Here is a 19613-nt window from a genome sequence, read left to right on the forward strand (position 1 = left end):
ATGACAGAAATAATAAAATAAAAAAACGAGAGAGGGCTGCACAATGTGCAGTTGTACATACACTTGTATGTTTCTATGGAGTCAGACAGAAGGTCCTGTGCTGTTTATGCGCTACACTGACATTTTCAGGGGTTAAACATTTGTAATGAAAGGTTAGGGTCACTGACTAGACGAGGCTACTGACTTTGTGTTACTCACTTCCAGTGATTAAGCGGCTTTATATAGAATAGGCTGCACGTCATTCATTGAAATATCTAAACAAAATGGCACCAAGTCAACAAATAGATAGTCTAGGTAGTCATTATATTCCTCTTCTACATTCGGCTCACTCGAACGCAGCTCTCATTGTTGTATTACTCACTGTGGTCATCTTACAGTTCATAAAATCAAAGCTGCATAAAGACTGTAATTTCGGAGAAGTATAATTTACCTGTTTAAGTTTACGGCTAAGGGTTAACCTTCAGTGTAAAACTATGCATGAGTTAAGCGTATTCTCCGGGTAACGTGGTGGAATTCTTCTGGATATTGTTGGGGTTGGGTTGGGGTGCCGGTAGAGCCGGAGGGGTCATCTCAAACCTTAATTAGCCTACAACAGAGTTTACGACATGGGCTGGGCTTCCCTTTAAACTTACGTAGACTGTAGGGCAACAAAAAACAACAACCAAAAAGCTGGATTTTTTTTGTCAACACGTCGCTCAACAATAACCTCATAAACCCCTATTTCAGAGACGTAAAGAAAACCACGGGCTCAGTTTGAGCAATTGACATTCTTGCATTCACGCAGCTTGTGGAAAGAGTTACTCATCTGGACATCCTTGATCACGCTGTTGCAGATCTGCAGGATCTCAGCACAGCAACATATAAAAGCTGTTGCCTGTTTTCTATCTGAATGGAGCCTGAGGAAGATCCTGGTGTGATGGATCAGATGCCTGTGCTCTGTTGAAACCCGCTGGTGTCAGCAGGTTATCAGATCTTAGTGATGCATGGTGAAAAACCTTTTAGTGAAGGGAACTTGGGTGTCAAATTTGAAACAACAGGTGCTTTTTTTAAATGTGTATCTATTAAGTTCCACTGTTCGATTTAAAAGAACTAAAATGCGATATTAAATATCAATATCATGTTGAATCTCAAAGGAATGGAAAGTTGAAAAAACAAAGTCCTTTAACACAACATTTACAGTTTTAAGGGCATCAATATTTCAGCGGAATGTATTTTCACAAAACTAGATTAGTCATTGAATACTTTAGAGTAGGGGTATTCAAAAAAATCCCAGGTATTTTTTTATGATGTCATAGATATGAGGTATCCATCTGTGTCAGAAAAGGGAAAGTGTAACCGATTGATTATTACTCACAAATGTTTCTGCACTCGGCGGTGTGATCTGGGTCAGAGAACCACACCCCTCCTACACTAATAAACCACTTGTCAGTCACCGGCAAACATTAGACTGGAGTGTCAGCCTACAGGTCCGGTCATGACACCGGGTTCTACGCTTCAGGTCTGCACGCCTTGTGACCCCTCGAATCACTCTCGCCTGCCAATCACCCAGCATGCTTTCAAAGAGAGGAGGGCGAGCGAGCAGGAAGAACAAACACAGTATCCAAAGTGGCTCACACCAACACCTTCTCCCAAGTGTTTTCACCCACCATTCCCGCTGACAGGTTAAACAGAGTCCACTGAAAGGAGCCTCCTCCGGATGGCAAACATTAAATACTACGGATGAAATGTTGGAATGACAAGAGGCTTAGACTGCAGTAACAGATGTCAAGAGAAGGACAGGTAAGGATTACGATACGATGGTTACAAAGGTCTAATGATAGGTTGAGGCAGAGAGAGGCAGAGTATCATTTCACTGTATCTGATTTGAAAGATCTAACCATTTCTCAAACAAATTACATTATATTGTAATAAGATGTCTGTGCCAAGAACACCGCCATGTACGCGCCAATACGGACTGGAGGAAGGGATGACTTTACTGATCTCTTAACTTTTCATTCCCATCAGGCCCAACTTTGTAGTGCTTATTAGCAAATGCTAGCATGGTAACATGCTAAATTATGGTGGTGAACATGGTAAACATACCTGGAAAACATCAGCAAGTTAGCATTGTGATTGTGAGCGTCAGCATGCTAATATTAGCTGCTAGCATAGGTGTAGACTTGTTATGGTTAAAGGATCAGTAGTTAACATTCTGAACATTTATCTAGCAGCAAACAACTATTAGCTATGTAAAGAATCAGTGGCGTAATGTCTAGCTGAGCAAAGAATGAAGTCACCCTCCCTCTGTGTGTGTTGTTATCGGAGCTTCTTCTTGCTTTGTTGTCAAACCATGGCCGGGCATGCTTTTAGTGCATGTTCATGCATGCGAGCGAGTCCCACAGGTTCGCTCAGAGCTCAGCTATCACACAGCAATTACAGCTGATGAATGAAGACAAATGTAATCACAGAATGTCAATGAAGGAAATATTCTTATAGCAAAACCGAAACAATTCTAAATTGGCTCTTACACTGAGAAAGGCTTAATTGCCTTGTTAGCTCATTGTAAAACACACTTCATTCAAATTGGACAGAAACAAAATGAGACTCAAACATGTCTGGGTTAGTTTCCACTGTTCCAACTATCAGCAACTGTGGTTTGGTCAAAATAAATCCTTAATTCACAGAGAAAATGTGACAATACGCTGACTCTTCACTCTTCGGGGTCCTGAAGAAGTTCTCAAGCACGATGAAAACCTTCACGCATTCGTGGTTCGCGGTGTCTGGGTTATCGCCGGCGACAGCATCAAACCAAAACCGCCCACACTTTCATTCACTATAGCACAATGAGTCAGTCGGAGGGCAATTCAAACAAAGGCCCCACCAGCCAATGTTTAGCTCTCGACAGCTACCAAAGCTGAAGCAGCTCTCTTTGGTTCTTCCGTATACAAACAGCATAAGTGGTATAGAACAGCAACAGATTTTGCAGCTGCGCCCCAGAGACACTGCAGGCGTTTTTTCACATTATATCCACCGTGCCTAGATAATGTTGAAAATCAGAGGATTTTCCTTTTAATGTTTGGAACACTTAATTGACGGGAAATATCAAGGATTAAATACCGAAAAGGTCAACAGTTAGCCCTCTGTGAGCTGGGAGCAGCTCCAACCCTCCCGTGACCTGGAATAGGAATAAGTGGTTACAGATAATGGATGGGAGGCTTGAGACCCGAGACAGGGAGTGTTGAAATAGATTGGTGTGGATCTCTATTGTTCACATGCACATAATTACAAGGAGAAGGGCCTGTGTTATCTACCTATTCCAGAGAAAAAGGAGTGGTTGAGTATTGGTCCTTTTTTCCATCCACTAACTCTGAATTCACTGAAACCATTTCACAGTAGCATGATATTCAAGCTTCTAGGGCTGCCCCCTCTGAATTAATAGGTCATTTTGGTCTAAGTCGATTAGGGTTTATGCTTTTTTCAAGCCGAAGAAACACAAGAATAAAAGTGGTGCTTTTGCAGTTTTACAGATATGTCAATTATATCAACTTATCAGTGAGTTTGCAAAATAATTTTAGTCGTGTTAGTTGACTTACAACTTCTTAGACAGCCCTACGTGCTCATCTTTAAGTTTCAGCTAAATGTGAGCCGGAGCAGTTAGCGGTCAGCTAATACGCTACCGGAGAAAGCAGCTTTAATGACTCATTCACAAATGTACTTCCACAATATTACTTTATTCATACCACTCAACTGCCACACATCATTAGCTGACCTGAAATTGCAGTGAAATGAATCGTTTCTATGACTATTCATTCTTTCCATCCTTCTTGCTTCTTCCTGTTTTTCGACTAAAAAACATTTTCCTGAGGGCCCAGTCACTCACCATTACCTCCTGAATCACTCAGCCCCAAATCACACACCGTCTTACGCTTATCCTTTGGGACTCTTCAAAAGCTTCCACGCTCATCCTATCGCAAAACTCACGTTCCTTGAAACTTACTTATTTTTTCCCCGGCTAGCCTCTTCATCACCAAGATGCCCGTCTAACTGGCCCTATTCTCCAGTGATGTATATGCATGTATATGTATATATGACCCTATGTCAAGGTCTTGTTTTCTTAAGTTTGATCTACCTCCTATTGCAGTGTTGGCCTCTAGCTAATGTGGACGTGCTGCAGTTTGTATGGCATTCCTTCCAGCAGCGCATGCTATTAACGGCCATTTTTCTCATCATTTGTCTCCAGAGTGCAGCTTTTATCTCGGCTTTAAGCTGCATTCCTTCCGACGGGTGCGTGTGCTTGCATACGTCTTTGAGTGTATCTGCAAAGGTGAGGAGACTCTTATCTGCTGTAGCGGTTGACAGTTCATGTCGTGTCACCCTGAATCACAGCCCATGCTATCCTTTTACCTATAAATCACACTGCTACTGCAAAACCAGAAATAGCCTCAAATGTCTAGAAAACAGGTTTCATTTTCACAGAAATAAATGAAAACACAAAAACAAACATGACGGAAAGGAGTGAGGAATAGATTTTTCTAACCTGACGGAGAGCAAATACACATCGGTAATGAGGTCATAGGAAATATCTGGATCCCAAAAAGTGTGCAGAGAGAAGCTGTCAAAGTTTGAGGACCTCAGAGGATAGATCATTTGCTGAACAAAAAAAAAAGGAGAAATTTCCCAGCAGAAACCTCTTCCAACTCCTCTGACAAAAATTAGCATCTGAAAAAGCAAACACTGTAACTTGGCTGTGCATAAAGCATTTAAAAAACGAACAGTCTAGTTCTTACAAGCCTGGGGGGAATAATAAATCTTATGAATGTAGTGAGTAGGGAGAAGGATCCTACATGAGAGGCAGGGCACGGTTAAGTCTTAGCCAGAGTTGAGAAGCCAGGCTCAAAAGTGTCCCTGCTGCATCTGACGTTCTTTAACCTCTTTTGTGGCTTCGAAACCTCATGTCTTTGGCCTGCAGTCACTCTCTATTTATGCAAGAAAATAAAGAAGAGAACGCTGCCCCTCCTAAATCTGTAAACTGCAATTAAGCTAAATTCCACGTTTATTTCCAAAATGCCGTCCTCGCTCCAGACCATGTGAGAGACTTGAGTCTAAAATTATCACACTTTTGGTCAGGAGGCCAAGACCAAGCCAGCGCTGCGACTGTCTTCACACAGGCCACAGGATCACAAAGATGCTGCGCATGGCTGGAGCTATTGTCATAATAATTTGGATTGCCGTGATTCCAAAATCATCATTTAAAAAGCCCTTTAAACATCTTTTGAGGGAGTAGCGTGTGACTAAGAGAGTGTTGTTGGGATCACTGCTGCTGCTGCTTTCAACAAGACAAAACTAGGAAAGAAAAGAGAGTAGAGAGAACATAATCACATCTCAATAATGAAATGACTTATGCTTTATGTTCAGGCCCATGAAAGCCGAAGGGCTTCTGCAGTGAGACGGCTTAACTAAAGGCATCATTTTGGTTTAACATCTAACCAAATGGTCTGACGTCGGGAGGCAAACAAAAAGCAACCCACGCACCCCAGCACATCTCCCCCTCTTTCTCTCTCTCTCTCTCCAACTGTCTCTCTCACCCTGTCTGTCTCTCCATGGTGTGTTTACACGCCGGTAGAGTAAGTGACAGGGCTGTAATCGGAAGCCTACAACCGTGTCATTTGGAAGACTGTTGTCTTTTCCTGGGAGCGCGATGGTCAGCAGAGAAAAACAGGATTTACATCTCAGCCATTATAACCCCTATTGGTCGTGGTCAGTGACGCGCCTTAACGTGTAGACATATATCAATATATGTGGGATCTCTATGTCAAAGCGTGTGCTGTTTGCGAGTCACAAGTAGCTATAAACTTCAGAAGGATTAGAGCGGGTGTGTGTGGTACTTACCATCGGTGGCGTCATTTGTCAGGCAGCCTTTGTGCGAAAGGAAAGGCCACCTATAAACAAAAGAGAGAGTAGATTTGGGGTAAATAGGGGTCGTAAAAAAACGTCAATCTGATGTCTTGGAAAAGAAATTGGGGTATTTTCTGAGGTATTTTGTGAACTCTTTATTTTTTGTTTTCCTCTGGAATTGCCTTTGATATATGAGCAGCCTTCCACTTTCAAGAAAAAAAATAACAACCAGCGCATAATTAAAACATCCCAGCTTTTATTACAGTTTTATTTATTTCTTCACAATGTTTACTGTTTATTCTTTCTAAAACTATGAGAGGTTTACCACCACAGGCCTTCTCTCATCTCCTGGAAAGAATTAAACACAGAAGCGTGGATTGAACTGTTTGTCACAGGAACCTGATGACTTGGTTAGCGTACAGGGACACTGCTATATAAAGTGAATGGTGTGCCTTTTCACCGACAGTATTTGCTGCCTATGAAGCAGAAGACTGGCAAACCAAATTCCAAACCAAACATTTCCACCGTATCATATACTATAAAGTTGGTCTGTTGCCAAAATATGTGTTGAAAGTCGGAAAATAAATAAACTGGAAACACGTAACGCACCCATAATCAAGATGGAAAACCTCTCACAATTGATTTGTCATGTACAATTTGGGATTCTGCTTTCATGGCAGATGTTATTAGTCAAATTTCATGTTGTCTGCAGACAAAATGGAGTAATAGACTTATATTTTAACGATCAAATGAACACACAAAACTACCTCATAAACACTGCATGGTGCCTTTTGACATTTTTCGCCTTTTGACATTTTTAACGGCATGGTGGGAATATCAGGGATAGTGTGAGAAATGTTGTATTGCAAATTCATAATCAACTTCACAACTGTATTTCCATGACAATAGTTCTGTTTCCTGCTTTCTTACAGTGCAGACGCTTTTTTGCTTGCTCTCACTGCTTCTCTTTTTTTCTGCTATACTTATCTCTTTTTTCATAATCTCTGAGCAGTGGTTCCTGGATACTAAACTCACTGGAATGGAAATTACTCATAGATATCATTGGCTATTGGCACGAGAGAGATTTCTGACATGAGAGTGATTTATGATGTGACTGGCTGGCCTGCATTACTATCCTCCTCCTCCTTAACTCCCATACAGAGTAGGAAACGATTCAATAGGTCTACTGTCTGCATTGATTTTCACTGTGGGTGATTATAATACTCTAATAATTAATACTCTAATACTGTTAATCTGAAAGATGGAAATGCTCTTGAACATTCTGAACAACTTTGGACTTTCTCTGCATGTTACACTGTCTCTGCAAATTCTGATGTGACCTTACTGATCATTACTGTGTTCTGTTTCAAATGACCATCCCTGAATTAGCAAAGGTGAAGCAGATCAGAAGGTGTTTTATTAATGATAATACCAGTGCATTATTCACCCAGGCTTTTAAACCATCATCAACTCTGCCCTCAGCCTCAGACAAACAATATGTGGATCCAACTCCAATTTCTTTAATGAAGCTAGCAAATCAATGGATTCAACTCCTAGATTATGCAGGTTTGACAGAAACTGTTGTTTAGCAGAAGATTGACACTTTCATGATCCAAAACAATGTCTTCAAGATTTTGAACACATTACAGCTTGTTAGACTGGAGAAGTAGGAGGGACTTTCTGGTACTGTGTTCAAATCTTACATAGAAGATTGGGAACTCTTTGTTTAATTTGGTATTTAAAATGCTGAGCAAACAAAGATCACATGTGGTGTTCCTCAAAGCTCCATTCTTGGGCCACTTTTGTTCAATATCTACATGCTCCCCCTTGCTCAGCCACATGAAGTCTCTTACTAAATCAGCCGATTACCACCTTGAAAACAGAGCAAGAATGCAGCAAGAAGAAAGGGTTTTCTGTCAAAACAAGACACAGAATAACATATTCATGCGTTTATCTTCAGTAGGTTAGATTATTGTATGGATGTATTCATGGGTCTCAGTAAAAAAATTAATCAGGCAGCTGCAGCAAGTGCTGCTAACAGAGTCCTAACCAATTTATCTGTCACTGTAAAGCTCTTTGAATTGCCTTGTGTATGCATGGTGATATAACAATAAACTTGCCTTGCCAATTATCACCAGACAGACTCAAGAGTTGCTTATATTCTTCATCATGTGGAGATGTTATCAAAATGATTTCCATTCGTTTTTCACTTTTAATTGTATTTGCATGAACATTTGGATTAAAAACAGCTTTTGGTTACAAAGTAGAAAGAGTCAAATGCCCCGTCAGCACCATGGCCTGATTTCATCAGTTAGACAGACATGCATAATCCTACACAGGTTCAAAGCTCCGGCAGTGCACATGTGGTCCCAACCTGAACAGATTTACAGAGAAAAAAGGAAGAAACACCCAAAGAACAAAAGAAGTCTGAAAATAAAGGACTGTGAGTAATTTGTTGTGTCTCTGCGAACTTCCACGACAGCTTATTTTTACCAGCCATGTGTGTTCATAATGTGTGTATTTGCAATGGTAATGTTATTCAAATTTCCAGAGAATGAAGAGAATAACAGACTCTTCTCCACTATAATTGCTTACTAAGCTCGGGCTTCGCACCAATCACACATGAGACTCACCAAAGGACTGATTATCCACCAACACAGGACACTAAGAACAAATTGTCAACTAGGAGGCATTCACACAGACTACAAACCATCAAAACCAGACATGCAAATGTGCATACACATATTTTCTAATCCCAGACACGAACAAAGTAAACCCTCTGCCCTCTCACTGCTGACTCCTCACAAAGTAGCCGCAAGGTATTTTTATCCTAAACAAAAGCATGAGTCCAACCCTATCCATCCATTAAATGCACCGTGTGAGTCTGAGTAGACACAGAAGTGCAAGCAAAGCCCTTAGTGATCATAACATAAAATAATGCAGATACTGTTCAAGCAAATGTTTTAAAATCACATGCATGTGCTAAGTGTGACCGCAATATGGAGAGTTTCCAGGTTAAAGTATATCTAATAAGAAGACCAGCAGAAGTGCAGAATTATATCCCATAAAAATGAGTGTACACAACTCAAAGCGTTGTCACACATTGGGATAGATTAATTAGAAAGATAAAAGCGGCATTCATGGGAAGGTAGCTAGCATAAATGCTGGTTGTTAGCATCTTAATAAAGTAGCAAATTTGCCACTTTAAACTAGCAAATTTGCAACTTTTATCTCAGAATATTGCCCACCTCGGCTGTTTTTTTTTTTTTTTTTTTCCTACAGTGGCCCTAATATGCCGTCGTAAAAAGCACATACTGACAGCACATTTATAAAAATCATTATTCTGAGAAGTAAATCACAAAATGGGGTTCTTCTGTGAAGTAGACTAAAATACATTCTCCGGAATACAAGTCAGAAAGACATGAGAAATGCATTCGCTCATGTTCGAAAGAAGATCTTCAACATCTGCGCCGCATATTGCGTCACATACCAAATGTTCCATATGAATTATAACCGTCTTCACTGTGGATAGTAAAAAATTCCACACTAATAGCCAGCTTTTGTCGAATTAAAAGCTTGGTTTCATGCTTCTCTTTTTTGTAAACACATGCACAGTGTTTGGCGTGAGAATTTGACATCACCTCGGCACCTCTGTGTTTTTGAGATTTGAGTTTTGCATGAGTACAAAAACAGATGAGCACCTGCAAATTAGGCCCATTAACCTCATGCGTTGGGACCACCCCTGCATGTGAGAGTGTGAAGGTAAACATTTCTCAATGAATTCGGTAGGGAACAGCCCTGCTGGAGTGTGGCTGCATTGTGAAGGCCAAATAGTGCAATATTCAATCTAAACAGTCAACGTGAGAGCTGGGGGACTCTCAGGGTTCACGGTTCAGCAGAGAAACATGGACCCCAGGCACACAGAAAAAAAGGAGATTAACAGGCTGTGTAACAGCTGCACGCGTTTTCCACTCAGCAGATATCATACGAGGAATATTTCAATAACAACTCTATTCAGAAGAGCCATTCGTCGAAACTGAATTCATGATACTGCAAGGAATCACAGTCACTCTCATGAAAAGCGCATTCAATTATGAAACACATATTTCATGTTCTGGAAGAAGATTGTTTTTGCCAATATGATGTTTTTCCACCACAACAGGATAATGACTTAATGGCCTTTTTTCACAGCAGACATTCTGACACGCTGTAGCAGGAAAAAAAGCACAGGTGAAACAAATAACATTAATGATGGCTGTTCTCCACTGAGGCGTGTCCATGTCGGGCCCTTTTGATCCGGTCTGTGCTGGCTCACTGACATGGCTAACTGGGTCACAACAACTCAATGCGGCCAACATTAACGCTGTGAGTTCAACCCGCGCTTTCCCCAACTGTGACAGCCACAAATGTCTTGAGCAAAACCAGGATTTCAACATGCGATTTTGATCTCTATGTCAGGTGAAAGATTACAGTATAGTTATACTGAACTGATTTTTCATTGATGAAGCCGGGCATTTCTTGTTGAGGGGGGGTTACTTACTACTTACTACTCTGCAGAAAGTGACATTTTCCATGGAAGTAGTTCATATAAATGCAATACGGTTGTTTTGAATGGTATGGATTCGGAGTTCTGGGACCAACTTACAGAATACAGTAAGTGAGGTGACTAAAGTAACAATTTTAGGGTCTGCACAGAGGTACGCGGGTGGCCCAAAGCGTACGACTGCATTCATGCCCATATGTGGAACCAGGCGGACACACAACGTCGTATAAACAGCACCGTGTGTGTGTGTCTGCTGTCCACATCCATCAGGGTCGCCAGGTTTTTGTCTGTGGTTCAAAGCCGACTAGTACACACTTGTGACCCCTAGTCGCATGTCCTTGGTGTATGAGTTGTGAGCAGTTCCACTTAAGGTTGATGTTCAAGTCTTTATGCTAAGCTAAGCAGACAGCTGGATCATTTAATGTGAATTTAGTGGATCAGGGTCATTAAAGATAAAAAATGAAGATGAACAGCACACCTTCACCACAACACGTCCCTGTAGCCGATACAGGATTTATAGCTGCTTCATGGCCCTCCTTTGGAAGATGTTTTAGGTCTGTGTCTCATCTCTGTTCATTTCAAGCTATTGAGGCCTTTGTAACCCTGTCCCAAAAGAGCGAATACATGTGCGGCATCTTTATTCGGTTTGAAATCGTCATTACAAAAACAAACCGGAATGGAAAAAAGGCAAACAGTGGTACAAAGACAAAAGGAATTGGATTAAAGCATTGATTGGACAAATAAACCAGGAGAGCCAACAGATGAAAGGAAAGCCGTTTTGTCACTTCCTCTCTGGGTAAATAAATAACCACACCAGATGTCCCTGCTTCTCATTCTCCGGTTCCTCGGTCCCACCCTCCCTCTGTTCTCTCATCCAGAGCGCAGAGCAGGACCTGTATAATCTGTGCCTTTCAAACTCACCATCCAAAACAAATGGGCCGCTGGTGCATTGCCACGAACAATAATGAATCACGCGAAACAACGTGCTTACTGAAGGAACATATCAAACGACACAAACTACCACACAGTTTACAGACTTTTCCGACGGCACTATCGCATGATTAACAAACATCTCACCCAAGCAAAGCCAGATATGTTTGAGTCATGAGAACGGTAACCTTCAAATCAACCACCAGTGACTCACGGCTGTCTGGAGCATCGCAGGCTTTTTTAATGGCCTGCAGGTTTTTCATCCGCATAGTCTCGTGACCTTTCTGCTGCATTAGCACCTCCCGTGGACCGCTGGAATGAGATGGATGGACCGTTGTTCTTCATGGGATCTTTGCCACACAGACACACACACACATCTGATTATCCCTCTAACTCAGACAGTCTGATGCCCTCGCCTTCCTACACATATTCACGTCACCGCGAGTCTGTGTCTGTGTGTTTCTGCTTATTGTGCAAAGTGAAAACAGGAGAAGTCTAAAACGGTTCCAGGATGGCGTTTTGCTAATGTGTTCCGAATTTTTTTATGTTCCTCTGGAGCTCCCCACACCTTTTAAGTGTCCATGACACTTCCCCTTTGCCACATAACATAACACAAGCAGGCCTCACCAGCACACACACATCTCCGAGCCCCCAGAGGAGCCCTTGGCTGCATCACGTGAGCTTTTTGGGCTCTCTGTCCAGATAATGCAATCCATCAAAAACATTCTGGTCCACAAACCCAGACTCCAGCCCTCTGGCTACGCTTTGGTTAACCTCTCTATCACGCTTCTCCTCTGGGCCCTGCTGTTGTCCAGACACAAACACACAACCCACACAGCCAAAAATCATAAACACAGAGTAGAAACCAGACTGCAGTCGGGCTCTAGCCAGGCGCACACCAGAACAAAAATACTGATGTTCATTGTCCTTGTCCGTCTATCTCTGTAGTTATGATGCCCTGAGAAGTGTAGACACCCATGCATCTTAATAGGTGTGTAATCGCTTTACAGTCCAGCTCCTCAACAGCTGCGCTCTCCATACGAGCCAGAGAATCAGGCAGAGATCTAGCAGACAAATAGCAAAACAGATTCATCTCTTAGGGTGCATGAAAAGGAAACGTTATTTCCTGAACAAAACACACACACACACTAAAAACATTATAGTCACCAAGTGCCAAATATTATGTCCGTGGCTATAAATATGTGCCTGAGAAGTTTGAACATGCTAACCAAAGACGTTGGTCGGAAAGTCTCTTTTCTATGAATGAGCAACAGTTTGGCTGGACTGTGAACTGCTAAACACACAGGACATAATCTTTCATCCTCTCCAAGTCTCTGAGTCACAGCAGGCAGTAAAGCCTCGGGAGTGAAGGAAAAACATGTTGATCGAGAGGTTAAACCCAAGATAGCTCTTATATAAATGCACACAAGGATGCATATAGTATCCATACAGTATCCACACACACAAAAGCATTGCACATGCATTATTCATGCTATTAAACAGATGCATTCAGTTATCAGATGTGGTTTTGAAACCATTTTTGCTCTCGTCCAGCCCATCAGGCATGTGGTCCTAGGTTTGAAAGCCCTCCAAAACCTGCATGACAGCTCCCAGAAGGCAAAAGGAGGGGAGGAGAGTCGGCCTCGGACGCATTCATCACGCTCTCTGCTGAGAGGGCCGAGGCCTTAAGTCGTAAAATGTTTTTTTGGTGAAAAGTCACGTTCTCTTGGACAACTCTTGGTCCGTTTCAGCGCTCACATCGTACCCAAACCACACCGATGCGTTTCTCAATATCCACAAGGATGTCGATAATCATTTCAAGACGGATCATCCTTAGCGAATACGTAATGTAGCCAGTCATTGCATGCTTCACTGTCCACAGCTGTCTTTCAGGAGTGTTGATCCTGTCTTACATCTCCTGTGTTGCCTCTTTGCCTCCCCGCTCTCTTTTCATTGCCAGCGCTACATCAGCTGTGTTGATGAGCCCCTCCAAAACAGGGCTGCAGGAGCGTCTACCCCACTGCAGACTGGCGTGGTCAGTGCTGCATACACACCCCGCTAACCACACTCACACTAATGTGCAATCTCTAAAGTGAGTTGCGCCCCGGGCGGTTACGCTGGACGCGTTTTGTCTGGGTGGCTGCGGTATTCCGTGTGTCATTACGGCTAAGCTAATACCACTCTGCACACCCTCAGTGTCCCCACCAGAAGTATTTGTATACATACGCACATACACGCAAACGCACCTCAAACCACAAGCATGCATGTACATTTGAGTTCATCCATCTTGCCGGGGGCGAGGAAAGCTCCGTGCTCCCTGACGTTAGACTAACATACAGAAACGGCAAGCATAACTTCACAAGTACAGCAGGTAACGAACCCGAATCTCTCCCCCCCACTTTAGGGGATGCAGACACCTCCCTTTAACTGAACTATGACCACGTTTTAACCCTCAAACAGCCCTTCGAGGAAGTGAAAACCAGCTAAAATCGTCACTTTCCCCAAATGTCCTCATTACCAAAACCCCAAAAAATCTCCTCGAAGACATAGATTTACGAAAAAAAGACCTCACACACACACGCATAACCTCAAATTTTCCAAACTAATATGACCCTGGAGACCCTGCTGCACCATTACTCAAGCACAGCGATGTTATCTGAAATCCATAAAGTGCTCCTTGTTAGCACCCAATCAACTCCTCATTTATGGACCTGGGGAAAAAGAAAAACAGCCCTCCGGGCATGGAGCAGACGGGCGGTGAATGCAGACCTTTTTAGAGAGCGTCATTTATAACCCTTAGGGCTACCCGGAGAGCACAAATGTGATGGGAAGAGGGAATCATGAGAAGGCTGCACACTGAATATGGGGTTAGTTTTGTGGGACGGTGTCATTATCAAATGTAAACACTCGAATGCATGTGAACACACACACACACATGTAATCAGGTTTGTTCACAGACCACGAGGAACAGTCCCGGCTCATCCCCGTCTCTGGCAACAGTCACTTCCTCAGGATACGGACCAGTTTTGTTTAACTTCAAACACTGCCTCTCCCTGGTTCCTGCCCCGTCCTGTTTCCTCCTCTCTACCCCTCCGTCTGACTCTCTGTCTGTCTCTTAGCATCCCCTACTCTTTGTTCTACGTCCCTCTCCTCCTCCGCTTTTCCCCTCTGAATGCATCTCGGGGAACAAACAGGAAGAACGAAGAAAGGAAAGTGGAGCACACCACAGAGCTTTCTAATCTGCAAACAGTCGGGAGGCCCCGAGAGCTGCAGTTCCCCTACTTCTGACTTCCGTCCCGTCAAACCAGGACCAGCCATAACTTAAATCCTCACCCCGATACCAACCACAGGCTCAACCCCAAATTACCATCTGCCAAGCATGACAATCTCCCAAGCCCACCCACAAGTCCCAGCGATGCCTCCACCTCAAAGCGGGACAAAGACCGACAACTACCACCTCTGCCGCATTCAGCAGCACTGTAATCAGCCGGGACTCTGGCAATTATCGCGCGTCGTTCTGTGTGCGTGCACATGCGTGGCGGTGCACACACGCCGCCGTCTGTGTCTCATTTGAGAAACGAGAAGGAATTAAAATAGCTGATGAGCAGGTGTGTTTGCACAGGAAAGAGACACGATCCTCTCAATCGTTGCCAAACCACAGAGCCTTTTCCACCGCAGCCCGATAGCATCGCCGCCTCCAGTTGACTATCGAACAGACTCAGGCGGCGCAGCAGGAGCTACATGATCTTATCTGCCCTGTTGGACTTGATTTAAGGGCTGTTACATGCAATCAGTCCACCTGAGCGTCAGCCAGTCATCTGGATGCGGAGTGGAATGAATCTACTGAGGGATCGTAATTGTTATCATTAGAGATGTCGTCATTGTTATAAGTCAAAAGGAGGGAGTGTTTGTTTCTTTGCTTCCAGCTGAACATGTCCTTGTTGATTAGAGCAGGTGAAAGTTAGTTTTTAATACACAAGTGACGTTAACAGAGACCCCAGGTCAGTTACTGAACAGCACATTTTGAGACATTTATAGTAAGCTGCTCCAGAGTAAAGGGCTTACTGTACATTAAGTCAAGTAAATCCTACTGTGGGAAAAATAATAGGAGGAAATGATATTTTAGTGGAAGATGTAGTTGAAAAAGTCAAATCCAGCCACAAAAACAGATCCTGGTACAGACACTAAAACACTGCTGGAAGTAGGTGTCTGAACAAATTATTTACTTCTTATGTCACCACTTCCACTAGGTTGTTTCTTTTTTTCTCCGTAGACATTTTGGCGTGGCACAGTAGAAAACGAGGTGGAATAATAAAAAAAAATGAATAATTGTGGTATTCCATGTGGCCGTTTGGCTGTCCTGGTATTGGCACACACACGGACACCGTTTACTGCGCTTGTATAGAGCAGAGCCATCGTTAATGTTATATTAGTAACACCTGCGCTCTCCTAGTCAAAATGTCTGGTGTGAAAAAAAATCATCGAACAACCAGGAAGACATTTGATTTTCTCACAGTTTCCCATAAAGTCAATGCAACACAGATATGTTCACAGTGAAACTCTCATCTGTCGCAATCTTAACATTTTGGGAGATAATTAGGCTTCTAGAGACATAAGCTCTACTGTCCGTTACATCATCAAACTCAACACGGAGACATTAATAATTCAAATTCAAGCGTATAAAGAATCCATCCTTCTGGTGTAGATGTCAGCAGCGTGCAAGGCCTTCAGAGCCCCCCCGTCTCAGAGGCCCGCCACTCTGGAGGGGCCGAGCTGACAACTGCGGTCTCGGTGCTTAGGGCTCTTGTAAAACCAGGGGGACCTGTCTGCACTATATAAAAGACATCAGTAAGGCCTCAGTAACACTAAGACTGATCCTCTCAAAAAATAACAAGCATGACCTCCTGCCTCCAAACATGGAATTTCACCACCTATTCATGGCACTCCGGTAGGAGGGCCTTGATCTGTTGTGTTGCGTGTGTTCTTTGTTATTTTACATCTGTCAGAGTAATTGTGCAAGCAGTGTTTCCGTCCAACAGGTCTGGACTATTTCAAAACAAGGTGAAATAATTCAACAGCAATGAAAAAGAGAATGCGATTAAACTGTATGGCTTTTCCACAAAAAAACATTCTGCATTTGATCATTTTTCATAATCTTTCCAAGCCTGGAAAATGCAATTTGAAAAACGACATGACTTTACTTCAGGGTAGTGTGTTTGGGTCCGGGTGTATTTCTTATGGAGTCAAGCAGAGTAGCTGACTCCGTCTTGGCTCTACACTTGGTGAAATTGAGATGTATAACTAGCAAAGACAGTAGGCTACCTGTTATCACATTAAATATTTTCTTTCCACATAGCGAGAAAATTAGATTAAATACAGCTAATGTCATTTAAGCCAGTCTCCGCAGACGATCTTTATTCAGCTCACCAGTCGCTGAGCGGTCAAAGCTCTGCAGTCCATTGCTTATGACTGATATCACCCACTTAAAACGACAATAATCAAACGTAAAGATATCACGATTAATCGATGAATTCCACACTTCTTGAAAAAGTCTTGTTGTTCCAGACAAGTGCTCAACAGATGTGGCTGTAGATAACAGAGACACAACTGGCTTCCACACACATTTTCAGAGCTAATTGTGTGCCGATGTCCTTTTGTCTTCCAACACTGTCGCTGCACACAGCTGGAATCATTGGCAACATCATTTACACATTAGTGCCCATTAGTTAAAGGAATGACTACAGTAAACACTTTTTAAAAGGAATCATTTATGCACATTTAATGCTGCTGTCTGCAGCAGAGACACATTTTAATTTTGGCTGTATAGACATAACCATTATCCTCCTAATACCCTCTATTACTTCTAAATGGTCTTGACCACTAGAAAATGAAGGGATGGGAGAGACACTGTTTAATAACCCATCATTGTGCTTAAACATCTCGGTAACGTTCCTATGACCTCATCACCGGTGCCAAGCTGTGCCGTGGACCCAGCTGCTGTGTGGGACGGCCCTCTATGTTGCCCGTCTGTAGTTTGACCTGCCTGTCAGGCAACTTGATGTCAAACAATCCCAACTGGAAAACCTCTACCGACACAAACGCCGGCAACCACTGCGAAGTAATACCCCCACTGAAATGCAAAATACTTCACCGGCACGCAGAGGAGGATCTCACACACTCCTCAGACTCCTCGCTCGCCACGCGATGTGAACAGTAGCGTATAGGGCCCCGTCCACATTAAGAGTTAAACCACAGAACATTCGATGGGTGATGACAACGCGCCATCCAATCAGAGCGAGGGATCACGCAGGGTTATACAGTATGTTTTATAAGAAGTCTCTGGCACTGTTAGTGATTCCCACTAATAAAAAAACATCAGGGGCCTTCCTGTTTTGTCTACGCACCGCTGTAAGAGCTGACAATCATTCAGGCCTGAAACATTCTTCAGCGTGTTTTCTTTACCTAAGCAATAAAGGCTGGAACCTGACCTCTGCACAGAACCATGAATATGCCTCTCCGAGGGCCTTGGTTACGGATGTAAAACATGAGCTATAAATTGGAAAATCTTGCTCATATGGACTCTGCGTGTGTTGGAGATCTGATCCAAAGCATTGAGGAATGTAACGCGGCAGGCATGGAACTGAAATGTCGATCGATCACGTGGATCGGCCGCATCTTTATACACTTTGGCATTTGAGAACCAAAAGCTTGACTAAATCCTAAATCAGTAATCGGTTCAATGTTCCCCTGATTGTTTTAATTTAACCGTTCGTTTCATTTCAGTTTACACATGAAAAGAGGTGAATAGGGCCTTTTGTGCTGCATTGTTCCATTAGTGTAAATGGCACCGTATTTTGATTAGAGATCATCAACCTCTCGTTATTAATTTATTTACTGGAACATTTTCCGGGGAGCTCATTGGCATTTTTGGAAAGACGCTAAATTAGCTTCGGTATTAAAAATCAATTTGCAACAATTGGTAATTTACTATATTTGCTTTGATAAGTATCAAGTTGAGATGTTTACACCATTTAAAACGGGCCTCATCACTTGGCTTAAATGATTTGAATACAATCAGTGCTTAACCAAATCAAAATCAAGATGGAAATGCACTCAAGCATTGCTGAAACCATTTCAAGAGTTGCTCCGAGATGTAATGTGACCGCAAAGAACACAAGCATTAACGGGATTTTGTTTTAATTTACATTATACAATTACTTGGCTGACTTTTTTCAGCTTAATTCCCAGAGCATTAGCTTTCTTGTCAAGAGTGACACAAGAGTGGCATCTACTCTATTCTGATGATCATTTGGATAAAGCAAATCCAATAGCAACAATAATAGTAAATCACAATCAAAACAAATGTAGATTACATCATCAATAATAAGGTTGAATAAGGCAATTATAATGCTCCCGGTCTTGTATCTTGTATCTCTTTTGTTACGACATAGTCCATGAAGTGTTAACAAGGATTAAGCGCCATTATGACATTTCAAAATCTATTGGATCCTCTTATTACTTGGAAATTGATTAACAGGTCACATGCAATATATAAGAAATAAATAGTCAAAGAGACATACCGTATATTTTCAAGTTCAGATCATTAGAAATAAAAGGATTTTCTGTAAGTCAAATGGATCAATTGTAATTGATAATAATTTTACAAGTACATACCATTAAAGTAAAACTTTGTACTGTTTATTCTATATCTTCTCTGAGGCTAAAATATTTCACATAACATCAGCTGGAATATAGATGTGTTGTGTATTGTTTGGAGCACTTATGTGTAGATTTCATTAACACATTAAAGTGTTAAAATAAACTTCTGTGGGTTTGAACAATGCTTGGCAGCTTAAAGCAGTATACATTATGACACGGAGAGTTGGACGACATGGTCACATCATTGTGACTTTAAAGCTCTATAAAGATGCAGCCCAGGGTAGTATACGATAACAAGTTTACACAGTAGTCGTCATGGAGCTTCTCAGGAAAAACCTTTACAATCGTTCCTCAGAGCTGAAGAACCTCCCAAATCTCAATACTTAGGACCAACAATAACAGTGAACGTCTAGAAATATCACACGACATGGAACGCACTACAAATGAAACCCAACGTCAATAAATACTTCAAACTCAAACTGCAGGGGAGGAACAATAAAGCTCTCACACATTCACACACAGGAGGGGTCCCCAAATTACAGCTGACTGGAGCTCATTTAAATGCATCCAAAGTCAGCTTTACTCATTTAAAATAAGCACAAACATA

The 19613-nt window shown here is 42.3% G+C and overlaps 1 protein-coding gene across 1 annotated transcript in view; it reads right to left on the reverse strand.

Moving 5' to 3' along the window:
* Positions 1-19613, reverse strand: part of znf469 (zinc finger protein 469) — a 143660-nt gene that overhangs the window by 71921 nt on the left and 52126 nt on the right. The window contains exon 3 of the mRNA XM_084017758.1: positions 5869-5918. The gene's annotated coding sequence lies outside the window, so the exon portion shown is untranslated. The remainder of the gene's footprint in view (positions 1-5868; positions 5919-19613) is intronic.

Source organism: Eutrigla gurnardus, assembly GCF_963514095.1.
Source record: "Eutrigla gurnardus genome assembly, chromosome: 9".
Taxonomy (NCBI): Eukaryota; Metazoa; Chordata; class Actinopteri; order Perciformes; family Triglidae; genus Eutrigla; species Eutrigla gurnardus.